The sequence below is a fragment of the Taudactylus pleione genome, unplaced genomic scaffold, assembly GCF_031769625.1.
Source record: "Taudactylus pleione unplaced genomic scaffold, aTauple2 ptg000408l, whole genome shotgun sequence".
Lineage (NCBI taxonomy): Eukaryota > Metazoa > Chordata > Amphibia > Anura > Myobatrachidae > Taudactylus > Taudactylus pleione.
This window is the reverse complement of record NW_028284810.1, coordinates 9,235,652-9,250,853: the sequence shown is the minus strand read 5'-3', so window position 1 is coordinate 9,250,853 and position 15,202 is coordinate 9,235,652. Positions and strand designations below refer to the sequence as shown.

At 49.0% G+C, this 15,202-nt stretch overlaps 1 protein-coding gene across 5 annotated transcripts in view; it reads right to left on the bottom strand.

Annotated features, from left to right (window-relative positions):
* PRIMPOL (primase and DNA directed polymerase) overlaps positions 1 to 15,202 on the bottom strand; it is an 82,548-nt gene that overhangs the window by 17,897 nt on the left and 49,449 nt on the right. The gene's annotated exons all lie outside the window — the stretch shown is intronic.

Below are 15,202 nucleotides of genomic sequence, written 5' to 3'. Positions count from 1 at the left end.
GAGGACACTACTATACCAAGAGATGTAGAGGGCACCTTCAAACTAAACTTGCTTGTAGGCTGTCTCCTACCCCTCTACATCTCACCAGCCAAGTTAAGCTCAGTTTATAATTAACTAACCCCATAGAAGAGAATAAAACTAAAGACACTGTGGTAAAGTAAATAATTTATCATATGCATTTGGAAAAAATTCAGTCCTCACTGCTGTGATCAGGCTGCAGTGTGTAGCTGCAATTATACAAGCTAAACAAAGCAACTGGTCTAATCAGCTTTATACAGGGAAGCCGGGATCTGTGGACCTCATGGAAACGAAAAACATGGGTTTAATGCCAGCCAATTAAGATAGAGCTGGGGTAGCCTTCAAAAAGGTTCTTCTTTTGGGTGGAGCAATCAAGACAAGACCAGCTGGCCAACCTTATTGTCAGCTGGACTATGTATGCTTAGTGCCAAAAAACCACCAAGAAAAACACTGTTTTGCTTGTATAAGTTGTATATTTGCTTGTATAAGTTGTCTGCCATCCTGACAAATAAAGTAGCCTAGAAAACCAAAGCTGTGTAAGAGTCATATTAACATGTCATTATAGCAAGTGGTGTCACTGTAAGATGCTTAGGAAAACCAGATTCCGATTTCCACTTGCCCAAACAGATAAAATGCAGGAGAAGCTAAAAGACATTTTGGAAGTCACTGCTGCACAGCAAGCACAAGAGCTGCAAATAGCTAAGGAGGGGATCGTTAAACTGCTGCATGCACAAATGATCCTATTGATGCAGAAACAGCAAGATAAAGGGGTGCAGCATACTCTGCAGAAAATTATGTCAGCAGACAATGTTGATGCGTATCTGGTGGTGTTTGGAAGAACCACAAAACATGCTACAGTAAATGGCCAGTGCAGAATTGGGCCGAGATGCTAGCACCTTATTTGTGTGGTGAAGCTCAGAAAACCTATATGAATTTGGATGAAATACATGCATCGGATTAGCAACACCTAAAGTGAGATATTTTGGCCTGTATTGGTGGGCCAACAGTTTCATGATTGGTGCTTTGAAACACAAAAAACAGCAATGCGAACCAAAGATTCTCTGATAGGCCATTTCACCCATGGTCTGGATCCAGGTCTGCAGAGGTGTGTCCTTTAGAGCGGCTGGGATATTCAACATGCAGTTCTCCAGGTGTTGTGGAACTACACATCCCAGCATGCCCTGCCAAGTTGCGCTATTAGGGCATGCTAAAACGGTGAAATGGCAGCTGAAGGGATGCATGTTGAATACCCCTGCTGTGGATTATCAAGGCTACCAATCCCACAACCTGGGGTTGGACCTTCCTCTTTGACAAAAATCCTCATTTGCAATTAAGGAAAGAGGCTCTGGAAGGGAAAGAGTGCGCTAGAAGAGAAGAACTTGGTCAGAGAGGTGCTGAAAGTAACCCTCTCCAGGGTGACAGAAGAGGACACTGGTCTTGGAGGACTACTTTTCCAAGATACTGACTGGAAACGTGAAAACAAACCACAGAAAACCTGTGGAGAAAAGCGTTGCAAGGAGTGATGTTGCGAGAAACCAAGGATGAAATGCTGCAGCTCGGGGCAATACATGAGTACAGGTTGAGTCTCCCATATCCAAATATTCCGAAATACGGAATATTTTTGGCATGACTGAGATAATGAAACCTTTGATTTTTGATGGTTCAATGTACACAAACTTTGTCTAAGGCACAAATTATTAAAAATATTGTGTAACATTACCTTCAGGCTGTGTGTATAAGGTGTATATGAAACATAAATGAATTTCATGTATGTACACAAACTTTGTTTGGGCCACATAATTATTGAAAATATTGTATAAAATTACCTGCAGGCTGTGTGTATAAGGTGTATATAACACATAAATGCATTCTGTGTGTATATTTGGGTCCTATTCCCAAGATATTTCATTAAGATATGCAAATATTCCAAAATACGGAATATTCCATTATCCAAAATACCCCTGGTCCCAAGCATTTTGGATATCGGAGACTCAACCTGTATTATAATGGAATTCCAGCCCAGTCTCATGTAGGTTCAGTAAAACAGTGGTCCATGCTTCAAATGAAAAACCAACTTTGAACGTTTTTGTGCTTAGAAGTGACTATGGAAGGTTTATATACCATTTTGACATTATTAACAGAGATATAAAAAAAAAAAAAAGTGTGTAAATCCATTTGTCCGTTTCCACAGGGGACACTGGAGCTCAAGACACTGGGGTATACACAGTGGTAGAGTAGAGCCTGGCACTTTAGAAGTGTGACTGGCTCCTCCCCCTCTATGCCCCATCAGCCCCAGTTAGAGAAACTGAGCGTGAGTGGAGATGGAGAGCAACACAAAAGAGAGAAAGAGAGACTCACATGAAAACGGTCCAAAAACCGAAACAGAAGAAAACTTTTCAACCACATGGCAGACAAACAACGTGTAGTAACACAACTGGAACAGAAAACAACAGCGAGTAAAGCAGCGCTGGGCGGACGTCCAGTTTCCCCTGTGGAATTGGAGAAATGGAATTATCGATAAGTACCAAAATCCCAATATCTCATTCATCCACTAGGGGACACTGGAGCTTGAGGCACTGGGGACGTCCCAAAGCTTCCCTCGCGGATGGGAGAGTGCTGAGAACCCTGCAGCACATTTCTCAAAACTTGAATTTGAGGCAGCAAAGGTGTCAAAAAAGTAAAACTGAGCAAATGTGTGTACCGTGAACCAAGTAGCTGTATGGCAGAGCTGCGACACAGAAGCACCTCTGTACGCAGCACAAGTAGTATCCTACGAGCACATAGAATGCACCGAAAAGGAAACAGGTGGAGGACGAGCACTGGCCATGCAAGCCTGATAGATAGCCATACAGATCCATCTGCAGGCCACCCGCAATGTGCAGCATTATAGAGCACAAAAAGGGCATCCGATTTGTGCAATGCCGCTGTGCGGGCAACATAGACTTGGAGAGCCCGGACTACATCCAAGGAGTAAGAAGACCCGGAGTCATCCGACAAGACAGGGACTATAATGGGCTGATTAACGTGGGAGGCAGAAACCACCTTCGACAGAAAAGAAAGTCGCATGCAAAGTTTGGCCCGATCATCATGGAAGATTAGGTAGGGAGAGCGGCAAGATAATGCCCTGAGCTCGGACATCCACCGGTGCAAAGCCAAGGCCAACAGGAAAGCCGTTTTTCACGACAGGTACTTCTTATCCACTTACTCCAGAGGCTCAAAAACAGCATACTGGAGAAGGCTGTTGGACCAGAAGAACAAAAGGCGGTTGGACCAGAAGAACACCTTGAAGGAATGCCTGTACCTCTGGAAGCAAGGCTAAACGACGCTGAACGATGGACAAGGCAGACACTTGTACCTTCAGCGATCATAGGTGAAGCCCAGCATCCAGCCCCGCTTGGAGGAAGAGGAGCAGATGGGGAAGTCAGAAAGAAATAGGAAACTCACGCCCCTCATGCCACGTACAATTTCCATATACGATGGTATTGGTAGGACATCACAGGCTTCCGAGCTTTAAAGCATAGTGGGAACCACTGCTTCCAGGATACCTTTTAGTCTCAAAATTGTGGCATCAATAGCCACGCTGTTAAACGCAGCTGCTGTAAGGAAGGGTACACAAAGGGACCCTGCTGAAGATCTCGGCGTAGAGGTAACAAGCACGGACCGTCTGCGAGAAGAAGCAGAAGGTCCGAGTACCAGGCCCGAGAAGGCCAATCCAGAGCCACCAGGAAGACTGTGGAGGACTCATGCTTGATGAGTTTGATCACCCGTGGCAGAAGAGGAAAAGGTGTAAACAGGTAGACTAGATGGTACCGCCACATAACTGTCAGAGCTTTCACCACCTCTGCTGCAGGATCCCGCGTCCTGGAGCAGGACCTTGGCAGTTGGTCTTTGCACCGGGAACCCATGAGATCTATCTGAGGCCTGCCCCAACCATGGATCAGCTGTTGGAATACCACCGGATTTAAAGCTTATTCCCAGGGATGGAGATCCTGTTGACTGGCTTCCCAAGTTTCCACACCTGGGATGAATAAGGCAAAGATTGCCTCGACGTGCCTCTCTGTCCACTGTAAGATGCGGCCAGCATTTCCTCTCTGCCGATTGATGTACGCCATGGCAGTGGCGTTGTCTGACTGCACCCAAATGGGCAGTCCAGTCAGAAGGGGAGACACAGCCAGAAGGGCATTGTAAACTGCCCTGAGCTCCAGAACATTGATTGGTCGGAGCGCCTTGTGGCGCGACCAGCTGCCCTATAATTGGCTGTCCAATACCACTGCCCCCAACCGCAGAGTTCCAGATGCCAAAGCGGCAACCCACGAAGAGATAGTCAGACTGAAGCCACCAGAGCACAGAAATGCGGGTCTGAGGGGACAGACGCATCAGACGATGCATCTGAAGGGGCGACCTGGACTATTGAGACCGTAGCTACAACTGGAACGGTCTGGAATAGAACCTGCCGAACTGGATGGCCTTGAAGGAGGCCACCATCCTCTCCAGGAGGCGAATACAAAGGTGAACTGACACCTTCCATGGCCTGAGATCCATTCTGACCAATTCCCAGATCGCCTGTGCCTTGTCCGCTGGAAAGAACACTCGCTGTAGGGACATATCCAGAATCAACCCCAGAAACTGAATGCGTTAGGACTGCACCAGGTTTGAATTCTGGAAGTTGACGATTCAGCCTTGTTGGATGAGAATTTGATGTGTGAGGGACACCTGATCCAGAAGCCTTTCTGCCATTGGAGCTTGATAAGAAGGTCATCCAGGTAAACGACAATTGTCACTCCCAGGGACCTGAGAAGAGCAATCATTACCGCCATCACCTTGTTAAAAACACTTGGTGCCAGTGAAGTCCGAAGGGCCTGAAACTGAAAATGAGAGTCCCTGATGGCAAACCAGAGGAATGCCTGATGCGGTTCCCAAATTGAAATGTGTAAGTACGCATCCTTCATGTCCAAGGACACTAGCAACTCTGCAGCTTTCAGACCCGCAATGACTAAGGGTAGGGATTCCATTTTGAACCTGTGGAACGTTAAATAGAGATTTAACAATGAGATTCAAAAAGGCCGGACTGAACCATCCACCTTCAGAACCACAAACAGATTTGACTAGAATCCCTGAGTGCATTGGTGCACTGGAACTGGAATCAATACTTTGCAGGTCAAGAGCTCGTTGATTGCCTGTTGCAATACTACCTGTTTCTGCAGTACTACCGGCAGACATGTGGTGATAAATCAGACTGGGGGACGAAAGGCAAACTATCATTTATCCGTGGGATACAAGATTACGAACCCAAACATCGGAACAAGTCCAGAAACAAACATCCCTGAATCATAAGAGACGACCACCCACCGTGGGAGCCCCCAGGCGGGACAGAAGCCTGTCATGCCACCGGCTTGTTAGCAGAGTTAAGGTACAGACGATGGCCAGCGCCGGATTGTTGACCCCTGGTTCGTCCACCTATAACTGCCAATGAGGCACCTCTAGCTCTTCCTTGAAATCTGGTTGGGGCCTGAAAGGAACGAAAGGTAGGACCCATGTAGGACCATCAGGGAGCAGTCATGGAGGAGGGCAAAAAGGTACTTTTTGCCGCCCATGGCCAGGGAGACCTATTTGTCCAGCTCTTGACCAAATAAAATCCCTAGTGAACTGGAGGGCTTCCACGGCCCGTTTGTACTCCACATCCACCTGCCAGGCCCGAAGCCACAGGGCGCAGCGGACAGTGGGCCTGATTCAGAGCCGCTCGTAAGCGGCAGCTCGTTCGCTATGAGCGATGTTCGCACAACTGCGTATGTGTACGGGTTGTAATGCGCATGCGCAAACCAGTCATTAAGGTTGGAAATCGTGCGCTCGCAAAATAGCGAGGGGCTGCTAATTTGATTGACAGAATGTACCGTTTGTGGGTGGTAACAGGGGAAGGTGCTTGAAAACGGGGGAGTGGAGATCTGAACGCAGGCGTGCCAAACGGTAAAAAGGGCGTTTAATGGGAGTGCATAATTAGTAAAGGAGCGTCATCGACCACGTCACTTGGTTGTCTTTTAGCCTGAACTGCTCGCAGTGATAGCGGTGGGAAAAACCTACCACAAGCACTGCAAGCAGTTCAGATGCCTTTCGATGTACCCGATTAATCTAATAAATACCGGAGATGACATGTGATGTGAACGGCAAAGGGGCGTCTTTACAAAATAGCCGGCCCCTTTTTTGGAACGATCTTTCGCAAATAGCGTCCGGCTCTGAATCAGGCCCAGTAACTGCTGAGGCCGAGATATTGGAACCTACCTGACCAATAGCTTTGGAGGCCTCGCCCAGGTAAAAAGCAGATTCACGAATTTGTTTAGCTAGGGGGATAAGATCAGCATGCAGAGTGTTAGCCCACAGCCCTACTACGAATTGTTCCACACATTTTTCAACTGCTTTGTTTACCCAAGAATCGACTAAAGCTGGGCCTGAATAAAACATGAGCTGCCGAGTACATGGACTTGAGGGTAGTTTTCACCTTACGCTCAGAAGCTTCTTTTAAAGTCGTAGCCCCTGGGATAGGCATCGTAGTCTTCTTTGACAACCGTGAAACAGACGGATCCACTGGTGGAGGAGTCTCCCACTTGGCTTTATTATTTGCAGGAAATGGGTAAAGGGAAATAAATTGCTTGGACATCTGGAACTTCTTATCTGGATGTTTCCAAGCAGCAACTAACTGCTCATCTAATTGGAGAGAAATAGGGAAAGTAACAGCTAGTCTCTGTTTCTTACAGAATAATGAGGAATCCTGAGAGTCTGCTAGCTCCGAATCCGAGATATGAAGGACCTCCAGAATAAGGGCTTCAATGACCTTGTGCGCTTGCATCCAGCTCTTGCGAGAAATCCTCTATCCTGGTGACTGTCAATATAGCTGTAGTCTAACTGGCGTTGGATAGAGAGGCAGTGCGGGATTGGATGCCTGCCTCAAGCTCCGCCCCCCCAGGCTTATGCAGAATTTAGCTGACAGCGCTAAGTTAATGCTAGCACTGTTACACTAAGAACCCGTTATGTAGGAACCTACCAAGGGTCAATATGCACATCCATGGCAGATCTATAGAGTCTCTCTCTCGCAAACCTGACTAGTCAGGAGTGGCGAAATACACTCACCACTGCTGATGACTGGGTTGCTAGGTGGGGGGGGACCCAAACACAAGCCACAGTAAGCTGTGACGGGTCCCCAGAGTCTGATGACTCTCTTCACTCTGCAGATACAGCGCTACCTTAGAGCACCAGGGACCCGGACACTGTAAGCCATGGTGGGTTCCAACCGGTGGCTCCCATGTTGCAGGCAGACTACTGTAGAATGCAGTCCTTAATGTTATAGTAAAAGAATAAAATATATTAAGATAACAAAGGCTGGAGACAGCCTAATGTGCCACCGGCTCCCTCAGGCACATTTCTAAAACTGGGGCTGATGGGGCATAGAGGGGAAGAAGCCAGTCACACTTCTAAATTAATTTAAAGTGCCAAGCTTGACTCTACTACCATCTATAAACCAATGTCTTGAGCTCCAGTGACCCCTAGTGAATGAGGGAGAAAAGAAAAAGTGCATTTTCGGATCTTCGGTCTGCTCTTCTCCAGTACTACAAGTGTAGGATGCTGTGTTGTCACAGGCTAGAAATGAGGTGGAAACCCCAGTATTGTGCCTAAGACAGTTACAAAAGTATACTACTGTAGAGAAAGACTGCTCAGCAATAAAGTGGTATACAGAGACCCTTTGGTATTACCTGCTACATAGAGAGTTTCCGCTGGTCACTGACCATGTGCCACTAACTTGGGTGCAGATCAATTGTGAGTTAAAAGGGAAGGTGGCTCAATGGTTCTTGGCTCTGTAGCCATTCCACTTTACAGTGGCACATACACCTGGTCCGTTACATAAAAATACGGACGCAATCTAACGAAATTATGCATTCCCTGAGGAGGCCATGACACCTAATATAGTGGTGATAGGGGGAGGGATATGTGACAAAGTTAATGAATTACTAAATCAAATTCCAAGTGAGGAATTTAAATTCAAATAATGAAGCAGCATTAATCGCAGTTATTGTAATGCAAAAAGGACCAAGTGAAGAACAACAACTGATGGAACATGGGGTAGTTGAATATCCATGGAAAAACGTTGATACTTCTGGAATGCTGCCCAATTTGCGCTAAAAGAAAATAGAGCTAAATCCTGTTCCTTCAGGAAAGCCTGCTTAAATCAACTGTCCAGAACAACCTGCAGAAGAGACAAGCAAACTTCAACAAGGATATTTATCATTGTCTGAATGACCGAATCAGAAAACCATTTCGCCTGCAGTATCACAGCCTCGACAGCCAATGCCGTTAAAGCCAAGCAGACTAGGTCTTTGGAGAATCGTTCTGGTAGTCACCAAGATGGTGGTTAAATAACCATGCTTAGGATGTCATCGTATCACGATCATCTTGGTCAATCTGGAGCAACTAGAATAAATGGGACCACTCAGTCTTGGCTTTCTTAAGCATGCGAGAAAGCACCAATATTGGCAGGAACAGGTATACCAGTCAGTACTTCCATGGAACAGTCGCTGCATTCACTAGGACTGCCGGCAAATCCCTGGTGCACGTACATTATTATGAAAGGATAAAACTAAAGTTTGGGATTTACTTCTTATTTGTTCTACTTCGTATTCATCTCCTCCCAGACTCTTTCACATTATATGCCGGCTACTAGATTTGTTTGTCTGAACTGTATATCAAAAATCCAATCTTCAGTACCTTGTCCTGGTTTGTCCATATATATGCAATCGGCTGTGCTGCACAGCCGACGCGATATGTCTGTGAACGACGACGTTCACAGACATATCGCCTGTACACATTAAGCGACGTGAACACAATATATCGGCCATTCAATTGATCGGCCAATATGTTGGCCAGTGTGTACCCAGCTTTAGGTGCAGGACTGGAAATTAGTTATCTGTGTACAGAGCTGCTATCAGTTAATATAACAGCAGTTGATAACAACTAGGAAAGAGCCAGGAAGCAAGGAGATAAGTACAGGAAACACTAGCTGTAGTTTTACCAACTAATCTTTGGATGCAACTAAAGAAAAAAAAAAAAACAAGAGATATGGTAAGAACTTACCTTTGTTATCTCTGTTTCTACGAAGTCCATAGGATCCACAGGGTTGACCTTGGGGTATAGCTGGATCTGGATCCACGGGCACCACGCAGTTAAAGCTTTAGCTCCCAGGATGCACTGGGTCCATCCTCCTCTATACCTCACCCCCGAGCCACAGGCACCTCAGTTTGTAAGTAGCCAAGGCTGGAGGAGGAAAAACAGAGAGAAGGAAGACTGGAACACACAAGAACCATACTCACAGAAAGGGAGACGGAAAACCGGTGACCAGCCACACAGCCCATATGAAGCCAGGTGCGTCAGGGCGGGTGCCCTGTGGACCCTATGGACTTTGCAGAAACAGAGATAACAAAGGTAAGTTCTTACCATATCTCTTGTTTTCTACTTCAGGGTCCATAGGAGGTCCACAGGGTTGACCTGGGGATGTCCCAAAGCAGTCCAATTAAGGGCGGGGACGCTCCTGAGCTGAAAGGAGAATCCGGCGCCCAAAGGAAGCATCCTGAGAGGCGAAGGTGTCAAAGGCATAAACCCTTAGAATGGTCTGGATGGAAGACCACGTGGCCGCCTTACGCAGCTGAACAGCCGAGACGCCACGGCTAGCAGCCCACGAGGGACCCACAGAGCAAGTAGAATGAGCCTTAACAGAGGCTGGAACGGGCAAGCCCTCCCGTGTATAAGCCTCAGAAATAACCAAACAAAGCCATTTAGCCAAAGTTTGTTTGTTGGCAGGAGGACAAACAAGGAATCCGACTTACTAATGGAACTAGTCCGGTCCACATAAACTTGAAGAGCCCGGACCACATCCAAGGAGGTCTCACCAGCCGAAAGGTCAGGTGACTGAAAAGCCGGCACAACAATTTACTGATTAATGTGGAATTTAGAAACCACCTTAGGAAGAAAACCCAGACGACTGCGAAGCACCGCCCTGTCCTGGTGAAAGATTAGAAAAGCGCCTACAATTCCGACACCCTCCTGGCTGTAGCAATTGCCAAGAGAAAAACAAACAAACAGTCTTAAGAGACAACCACTTGAGTTCCACCGACTCTAGTGGTTCGAATGGAGGACCCTGAAGGGTCAAAAGCACCACAGCCATATCCCACGGAGCCACCGGGGGAACAAAGGGAGGCTGAATCCTGAGAACACCCTGGAAAAAGGTGCGAATATCTGGTAGTGGAGCAATCCTGCGCTGGAACCACACAGATCGTGCAGACACATGAACTTTCAAAGAAGCTAGGTGTAAGCCGAGGTCCAAACCAGACTGAAGGAACGCCAAAATCCTAGAAACACAAAACACTTGAGGATCGTAGTTTCTCGTCTCACACCACTGAAAATAGGTATGCCACACCTGTGGTAAATCCTGGCGGAGTCAGGCTTGTGCGCCCGTAGCATCGTGCTGATGACTGAGCTAGAGAAACCCCGGGACCTTAAGATGGATGTCTCAAGAGCCACGCCATCAAAGACAGATGACCCAGATCCGGGTGAAGGCAAGGACCCTGAGACAACAGGTCCGGACGTTGAGGCAGAAGGAACGGAGCCTCGATGGAGAGACTCAGCAGAGATGAGTACCAAGGACGTCTGGGCCAAGCTTGTAACCACCAGCAGAAGCGTGACGCCGCCCTGTTTGAATTTCCGAAGGACCCGAAGTAGTAGGTATATCGGAGGGATCAGATCCGCCAACTGGAAGGTCCATTACACCGACAGCGCGTCCACCAGGCTTGCATCGGCATCTCTTGTCTTGGACCCGTACACAGGCATCTTGTGTTTGTGACAGGAGGCCATGAGATCCACATCCGGCAGTCCCCACTTGTCCATTAGTAGTTGAAACACCTCTGGGTGAAGCAACCATTTCCCGGGATGCACGTCGTGACGGCTGAGGAAGTCCGCCTCCCAATTGAGGACTCCTGGAATGAAGACTGTCGAGATGACTGGAAGATGGCACTCTGCCCAAGAAAGGATGCGTGACACCTCAGTCATTGCTGCTCGACTGCGAGTGCCTCCTTGATGGTTGATGTACGCCACCGTGGTGGCGTTTTTCGGACTGAACCTGTACTGCTTTTCCTTGAAGAGCGTAACCTGATAACTGGAAGGCCCTGTACACTGCCCGAAGTTCCAGAATGTTGATCGGGAGAATTGCTTCTTCCGCTGTCCAACGTCCCTGAAGTGAAAGTGGACCCATCACTGCACCCCAACCCTGGAGACTGGAATCTGTTGTGAGAAGAACCCAGTCCGAGATCCCAAAGGGGCAACCCCCGGTGAGATGGGATGTCTGAAGCCACCAAGACAGAGACAGACGCACCTCTGGAGATAACACCAGCATCTGAGTCCTGATGCGGTGTGGTAACCCATTCCATTTGGATAGAATCAGCCCCTGCAGGGGCCTGGAATGGAATTGGGCAAACTCCACCATGTTGAATGTCGACATCATGGACCCTAGAACCCTCATTGCCGAGTGAACAGATACTCGGCAACTCTTTAGGCAACTGCGCACCCGCAGTTGTAAGTAGGAAATCTTTTCTGGAGTCAGAAAGATCCTTTGCTGATGAGAATCCAGCAGGGCTCCCAAATGAACCATCCGTTGTGATGGGATCAGGGAGAACTTTTTCCAATTTATCAGCCACCCGTGCGCTTGTAGACAAGCGATCGTCAGGTGTAGCTGTTGTAGAAATACCTCCGGAGAGCTTGCCAGCAATAGGTCGTCCAGATATGGCAGAAGCCGTATACCCTGGCTCCGTAGATGGGCAGCCATGACCGCCTTAATTTTGGTGAATACCCTTGGAGCCGTGGAGAGGCCAAAGGGCAGAGCCTGAAACTGGTAGTGGTGTTGTCGTATAGCAAACCTCAGATACCGTTGGTGTGAAGGTGCTATAGGTACATGGAGGTAGGTGTCCTGGATGAGACCATGTAATCCCGAGGTTCCATAGCCAGAATGATGGACCACAAAGTTTCCTGAATTTGGGTACTCTGGGGAACTTGTTCAGCGACTTTAAAATGAGGATAGGCCTATGAGACCCATTGGGTTTCTGCACCAGAAACAGAGTGGAGTAGTAACCCGTCCTGCATTGAGGAAGTGGAACGGGAACAATGACCCCTGCTTTCAGTAGGGACTCTATGGCTCCCTGAATCTGCAAGGCCTTGGTCTTGTCCTGAGAAGGACTCGTGCAGAGGAACTGTTGGGGAGGTCTGTGACGAAAGGAGAGGGCATACCCCTGAGAGACAACTTCTCGAACCCAAGCATCCGTGGTGGTGTTGTACCACCACTGGGCGAATTGAAAAAGTCAGCCTCCCACTCTGGAATCCCCCCAGAGGGAGGCCCGTCCCATCAGGCAGAAAGTTTATCCTCCGGCTTGGAAGTAGGGCATCTAGCACTCCATGCTTGCTTCTTAGGTTTAGGGGCGGCCTTGGTTGCCGACTGCCTCGGGAAGGACTGCCCCTAGGACTTTCCCTGAGAACGAAAGAACCGAAATGCAGAGGTCCTAACCTTAGAAGGTGCAGCTGCCAATGGTAGAAAAGCTGACTTAAACTTTGCCAGGGTATCTATAATTTTGTCCAGGTCTGGGCCAAACAATATCTCCCCATTAAAGGGTAATGCCTCCAGGCCCTTCTTGGAGTCCGCATCCGCCCTCCAAGAGCGTAACCACAAAGAACGGCGAGCAGACACCGCTGCGGCCAAGACTCTGGAAGTCAGAAGACTGGCATCCAAAGCCGCCTCACCAATATATGAAGCGGCATCTCTCATCTGTCCCACTAAAGCTCTCTGAACTTCAGGAGCCTCCTCAGGAATGGTATCTTCTAGTACATTGGCCCAGCTTTCAATAGCTTTAGCTACCCAGGAGATGGCCATGGACGGATGTGCCACAGCCCCTGAAAGAGAATAGACTGACTTCAAGCAAGTCTCCACTTTCCTGTCCGTGGGATCCTTGAAGAATTAAATGGAGGCATAGGCAAGGTAGCACTCTTGATTAAGCAAGTAACATGGGAATCCACCGCAGGTGGAGTTTCCCACTTTTTGCAATGACCCGCGGGAAACTGATAACTAGACGCTAAACGTTTCTGTGGCTGGAACCTCTTACTAGGCGACTGCCAGGCCTCCGCCATGTGGTCATTCTGCTGGTCAGACAGAGGAAAAACAGCCAAAGTCACTTTTGCCTGTTTGAAATTTGGGTATTTGGATTTAGGGGCTGGAGCGTCATCCTCAATATCAAGAATGGATCGAACCGCCCTAACCAAAGTTGGCACATTAATAGAAGATTTAGGCCCTCATTCAGACCCGGTCGCAAGCGCTGAGCGCTCGCAACCGGGTCGATATTAAGACCCTGCGCAAGCGCAGCAGCCGCACTGCGTGTGCGCAAGCCCCGGAGCTCACTACAAAAGGGGCGGCTGTCGATGTTGATCGACAGCTCGCCCCGTTTTGTAGGCGTGGGGGGTGGCTACACAAACGGAGGCGTTCCTGACGGAACGATTGCCGTTTTGTGGGCGGCCGCACTGACATCAGCAGTGATGTCAGTGAGGAGCTTCCTGCTCGATCAGAGCAGGAAGCTCCCTGGGGCTTGCGGTTGCCGAGACCCAACCTTAGGGTCTCGTCGCAAGCCCCGATGGTCGCGATGATCTTGACCATCAACCTGGTCGGTCGCTAAAGCTGTGGGTGGTAACCCACAGCTTAGCTAGCGACCAGGAGGCCATACTTGAAAAGGTAAGCGGCCGCCCTCATTCAGAGCGAGCGGTCGCTTCTTGCGACCGCCTCTGAATGAGGGCCTTAGGGCCTAATTCAGACCAGCTCGCGAGCGCTGAGCGCTCGCTAGCGAGCCAATGGTGCCCTAATGCGCATGCGCACAACGGAGGGAGCTCCGTCGTGCGCATGTGCGAGACCCGCATAGCGATAGCCAAGCTGTCGCTATGGGTCTTGCACCAAAGGGGGCGTGCTGTCGATGGTGAGTGGGCCCCTTTGGTGGGCGTGCCGGGGGCGTTGCTGCCCAGACGGAGGCGTTCCCATGGGAACGCCTACCATCTGGGTCCTGCCACCCCACTGATAGAGCCAAAGCACTCCTGGGCTTGCGGCAGCAAGACCCTACCGCAGGGTCTCGTCGCAAGCCCGATGGTCGCGATGGTCAGGAGGCCGCTCCATTTTTAGGTAGGAGGACCCTGATTCAGAGCGAGCGCTCTGGTCAGAGCGTCCGGCTCTGAATCAGGCCCTTAGTCTCTACTTCACGGACAGGGGAATCCCCATCATCCGAGGATGCATTCGAGTCTGACATCTGTACAGACTGGGATGACATACCGGGCGTTTAGACGCCTTCTGAGGCTTGTCACTTCTGAGCATAGATTGAAAAGCTGAAGAAGAAGCCACCAAACTCTGGACTGAACTAGAGAACACATCCACCCAAGGTGGTTGTTCCGCCTGGGAGTGTCCCTGAAAGGGAATGACAGACTCTTGATTCACCGGAGGAGACTGTATATACACTGGTAATCCCGTATAGGGACTAACAGTCTGAGGCCCAGGTGGAGAATACAACAATGCGGCATAACCTGGGAGGGGAGGATGGCTGGTTGGGGTAACCCCATATGGGGGAGAGTAGCTGGGACCGCGAGGCGATCCGCGATGGAGGCCAGCACCTGAGAAAATACTGCCCAAGGAGGGTCCCATAGTCGCGGGGTTAGAGGGACCAGGTAACTGATGGCACCTCGAACACAGCTCATCCTGTGATAAATGCTCCTTATTTACCCCTGCGACGCAGCGTCTGCAGGAGAACAGAGTGAGAGCCGCGGAGCGCTCAACTTCCTCGTCAGACATGATAATATATATATACAGATATATATCAACCCAATTGGGAAGTCCAGTGGTTCACTCCTGGCGCACCCACAAGCATGCAACACACAGGTCCACAGTGTACCACGCAACTGTATGTGACCGACCTCACAAATACATGAATTTATGTAAGTGAGATCCGAGAAAAGCCCTTCCCCCACACACCTGCCAGGGCCGTAGGAGAAGGAAAGGGATAGGCATAGACTGATAGTAAGCAGAAATAAAGCACAGACAGTCAGCACTAGCAAAAGTCACATACAATGCAGAAAG